This window comes from Panthera pardus, unplaced genomic scaffold, assembly GCF_024362965.1.
Source record: "Panthera pardus isolate Hobbes unplaced genomic scaffold, ASM2436296v1 HiC_scaffold_17, whole genome shotgun sequence".
Taxonomy (NCBI): Eukaryota; Metazoa; Chordata; class Mammalia; order Carnivora; family Felidae; genus Panthera; species Panthera pardus.
This window is the reverse complement of record NW_026526732.1, coordinates 48,303,550-48,308,887: the sequence shown is the minus strand read 5'-3', so window position 1 is coordinate 48,308,887 and position 5,338 is coordinate 48,303,550. Positions and strand designations below refer to the sequence as shown.

The window sequence follows — 5,338 nt, the reverse complement described above, 5'->3', positions numbered from 1 at the left end:
GCAAATTGGTGAAATTTCTGGTACCTTAGATGGTTATAAATGCTTTAGAGAAAGATAAAGCAAGGCAAGGGAGTAGAAAATAGGAGCGTTACATGTTAACGAAGATCTCACTGAGGAGGTGAAATTTAGAAGCAACCACACTTAAAAATGTTTTAGAAACCCGGGCATACTAGCTGGATGTTGTTTTGGAGATTTAATTTTTGTCCAGCCAGTAGGTAAGTGTCAAGGAAAGCTTTACTTCTAAGTCAATAAATAATAAAAATAATAACGCTAAGTGCAGTTGGAACTAGTTAAAAGAGCCTGCAGAAGGAAGGATCAAGCGTCTCTGTGCTTGTAAGACTGAATTCCTACCATTTTATTTCATTTTCATTTGTTTGTTTGGAATTGACCAGAGAAATACTAGAATGCGCTCCTTGCCTGCACCCTCAGGCACTGTATTTCACAAAGAAACCTCTATGAGTAAGCCAGAGCACAGCACAGAAACTAGAATTCCTCTTGACATAATTCATCTCATACTTTTGTTTCAGCAGAAACTAGACATCCTTCAACCCAAAGTTATAGAAACTCACAGCCTGAGGCACTGAATTGCATTGGACATAAAAGCCCTCATTCAAAAATAACTTATTTAAACATTCTGTTAGAGTTGCATGGAATTTATCAAAGAGGTGAGTGGGTCCTCCATCAGTAACTCCTGGTTTTTCTACACACCCCACAAACCACCAACAAATACGACGCTTTCCATGTGAAAGTCAGCCCCTCTTGTTTTTCAGAAATGTGATACTACGATATTTTCTTTTCAAACTATGAAAGTGTTCTTTTTGAGTAGGAGAGGCATTCCAAATACTTCCTGGCACTTGTGGTAGCTTTTTATTTTACTAAATTTAATAGATATTGATATTTACCACAGTTATAGCGGTTCTGTTACCTGAAGTGAAAGCACCACTTTAAGAATACACAGAGCAATCGTTTTTCTTGAATTATTCTGGCTACAGGATGACAAAGGTAAAGAGGCAGATCTAGGATTATACAACGAGTATTCGTGTGATGTGAATTACAAGAAAATACTAAATTAGCCTGTTATATTTCATATCATCAGGAATGAATTACTTTGTAATCACCAAATAAAGCATCCTGGCTGCAGAATCTTTAGTTTCTGAAAATCAACAGTGGCTTCTCAAGGAACAGGTAATTGTGCCTCCTTCCTCACAAATAAAAATACAGACATTTCTGTCTCTTCAGAGTCCCTACATCAAAGTTTGGTATAAATTTGAAAACTATAGAATACTTTGGGACAAAAGTCTGTAGGTTGATGTTTGCCATGACTTTACGGGGTGGCTGTTTTGTCATTCAGGGCTGGTTTAGTGGTTGTCACCTGGAGGGACTGGCCTGGGATTGCCTGAGCTTGGGTTCTCATTGCTGAAATACAGCACTTAGTAAAATTATTATATCGGCATGACCATTAATTCTTTTTACAAAGTGTTGACTTGGTGAGTTGCTCTATCCAGCTATCAGTCTCAACTCTTAGTCAATAAAAAAAAAAAAAAACCCAGAAAGAAAAGGTCTAAGTTTGAGGATGCTAAATGACTGAAATCAATTTAATTTATCATAAATAATGTCTCTTACAGTGAACACACTTTTGATTTCTTAATGACTTTTTTCTTTACAAAATGGGGGCGGGTTACTGGTCTTAAAATCCATGAATTCTTATTATTTTCATCTACTGGTAGTCTCTTACCATGATTACTTCACATGATGCCCTGTACCAAGATGGCCAACGTATATTAAACATTACATGTCTACCTTTATGTGTTTGTATCCTTTTTTTATTCTAGAGTAATACTTAGATTATCTGTGAACCACTCTTAGGCTTTTGATTTCCCAGAATAATTTAAAAACTAAGAAGTAATACAACAAAAGAGACAGAAAGAGCTTTTTTGACTGGAAAGGGAAAACTCTATAGCAGGAAGAAGTAATGAAACACATATGCCAATACAAAATTTTGAATATGATACCTGCCTCACTGGGAGTGCTTGGTTTGAGATGAAAAAGAGAAGAAACAGCTCCATGCTCATTATCTATTCATCCTTCAAATTATTGATTGCATAGCACATGTGTAAAAGATGGGTACAATTCAGTCTTTCCTTAAGGAGCTCACAAACAACTGAGGGACTGTCATATAAACATGTATATGTGTGTGTGTGTGTGTATGTGTTTGTCTATATACAAACATACATATACACATTATATATGCACATATACACAACATATAATGTATTATAATGGGGCACCTAGATGGCTCAGTCGGTTGAACATCTGACTCTTGGTTTCGGCTCAGGTCATGATCTCACGGTTTATAGCTTTGAGCCCCACATTGGGCTCTGTGCTGCTGGTGCAGAGCCTGCTTGGGATTCTCTCTCTCTCTCTCTCTCTCTCTCTCTCTTTTTCTCTGCCCCTCCCCTGCTCATGTTCTCTCTCTCTCTCAAAATAAATAAATAAAACTTAAAAAATAATAGTACGTTATTATAATAAAATTACGTAATATACTATATTATATATATATTTAGTATGAATCCAATTTATTATATTACAATTATAATTTGAAATACGAATACAAAATACAAATACAAACAATTAGAATGGGGTATATGCTTTAGTAGATATAACTATATACTATATATATTTGTACTTTCTCTGTACATAGATTGTGGGAAGTTTCAAAAGAGAAGGGCTTCTCTAAAGGGGTTTTTAAACTCTATTCAAGAGAAATTTTAAAATGATCAGGGGAACACTCAGAGATACAAAAGATTAAAAATCTTAAAAAGGTGGGGAGAAGAGATGAAAAGAGTCACAGAGATTAGAAGTGACAGCAGCAGAAGCGGCAGCATCTGGCAGATTAGAACTTTGTGAATCAGCAATGCGGGTTCAAGACTGGTGTGCGATGAATGAGAAGACACATGGATAGTGGGGAGAAGAGAAAGCAGGTAAGACCGCCCCATTGGACTCCATGGCATATGGTCACCTACACTTAGTCTCCTCAGAAAGCACAGGTATCTGATGATGAGTGTGTGAGCGTATGTGTGTGTGTTTATTATGCATGTGTTACTGTGTGTATGATCTTGTTTAAGAACAGGGTCAAAGTGGAGGTCATTAAAGAACATGCCACCATTTATGAATTAGGCTTTGAAGTTCTAGTGTTTAAAGTAATTTTCAGTTCTGTAGAAGACCCTCCTGCCAGAATACATAATGTCCCTCCCATCAGTTATGTCAGCTCATGTTAGATGGGTTTGTCAACATTTTGTCTTTTCGTGCTGTTTGGTGTGATTAAACATCTTTCACATCACAACTTTATATGCATTCAGCCCTTCCCTCTTTCCCCCTGCTATTCAGAACTTTTCTAGCAAAATAAATTGTAGACGTACGTCTTGTGAATTGAGGTTATCCCAAATGGTTGATCTGCATTTTTGTTTAAATTTTTATCTTATCGAAACAGATATTAAAATCAAAGTCATTCTGTAGGTAAATTGCTGAACTCTAGTAATGGGTTTTAGATTTAAAGGAACGATTGTTGAGCTAGAAAACTTAATTGTCAGCTGGCTTACATCCCTTTCATCCTTATTGTTTATGTATCTACAAAAATCGCTGCTTGGTTTTGACCAGTCTTCAGTTTTTAGGAATTTTGGCAATACAGATACTTCCATAAAGTCTTATTTATTCCACATTAAAAGACTTGTTGCTTCTTCCTTTTGACCCGAACCACCATCTTGCATTCATTCACCAAAATGACCAATACAAAGGGAAAGAGGAGAAGCACCTGCTACAGTTTCTTTAGGCCTTTTAGAAAACATGGAATTGTTCTGGACACATACATGTGAATCTACAAGAAAGGTGATATTGTAGACATCAAGGGAATGGGCACTGTTCAAAAAGGAATGCCCTGCAAATGTTACCATGGCAAAACTGAAGAGACTACCATGTTACCCAGCATGCAGTTCGGATTGCTGTAAACAAACAAGTTAAAGGCAAGGTTCCTGCCAAGGGAATTAATTTACATATTGAGCATATTAAGCACTCAAAGAGCCTAGATAGCTTCCTGTGGCTTGTGAAGGAAAATAATCAGAGAAAGAAGGAGGCCAAAGAGAAAAGTATTTGAGTTTAATTGAAGTGCCAGCCTGCTTCACCCAGAGAAGCACACTTTGTGAGAACCAATGAAAAGGTTCCTGAGCCTGGAACCCATTCCCTATGAATTCATGGTATGATAAGTATAAAAATATAAATAAAAGACTTTAAGACTATGAAAAAAAAGCCTTCTAATTTCTTTAGTCCTAATAACATTTCTGCAAGATAGTCAGGAATTTGTCCTACCTATTCTAAAAGGGAGAATGTATATATTAAGCATTTACTGAGAGTTCATGATAAATCATGGTAGAACTGAATTTTTGATCAAATGTCCTTCTAGATTAATTCCCTCTCCCTCTCTCTGTCTCTACATCTGTCTCTGTTTCTGTTGCTCTTTTTTCTGTCTCCTTTTTTCTTCTTTTTATTACGTTCAAGTTTTCTATATTGTATAGGATTGCTGTTCATAATTTTTATTTACTCATGACAATTTCCATTTCCTCAAGTCTTCAACATTGTTAACCATTGGATGTACATGGTATTTTTGTTAATAGTGATTGAGGGGCCAGCCGCTACAGTGTGAGAAGTCCTGAAGGAACAGATGTTAGTTATGGACCATCCACAAGCAATGTTTATAATTCCTGAGCAGAAACTGCATGGTTCTCACTGTTGCAAAAAAAAAAAAAAAAGATCTCTCATCTGGCCTCAGGGTTCAACATTTTCAGGTAGATTTTGAGAGAGGCCTCTTTCAACAGTTTCATTCAAATTGTCCATTTACCTGTTCTGGGCTTTTAGTGTATAAATTACCTTCATTTTAAAACATTCTGTAAAATGGTACTAATAATCCTAATCTGGTTTTGGAATTTTCTAGAAAGTCAACCTGGACAAGTAGCAATAAAATATATAAATTGGGCAGTACTCTTTTCATAAAAGTATTAATTAGATGTGAGTTCTTGGCCAGGTTGACCTGTTTGTGCTTCTGGCTGTTTATTATTGCTGTCTCATTTTTTTCTTGTGGGGGTAGACTTATAAACATAATTTCCACAAATCCCGATGCATATTTATGCAAGAAATATTTATAATCCATAGCTGGGAAGTTCTACTTAAAGCAAATTTCGTCATGTTATTCTATATTATTTAAGTTCCTGTGGCAAAATTGAAAGGGAGCTTCACGTCCCCATGTGCTCACAATCTAGCAGTGACAGAGTGAATTTAAGTGAGTCAG

The 5,338-nt window shown here is 36.2% G+C and overlaps 1 pseudogene; it reads left to right on the top strand.

The window, feature by feature from the left end:
- The first annotated feature begins 3,776 nt into the window (after positions 1–3,776).
- Positions 3,777–4,256, top strand: LOC128777771 (60S ribosomal protein L21-like; annotated as a pseudogene).
- The last annotated feature ends 1,082 nt before the right edge of the window (positions 4,257–5,338 follow it).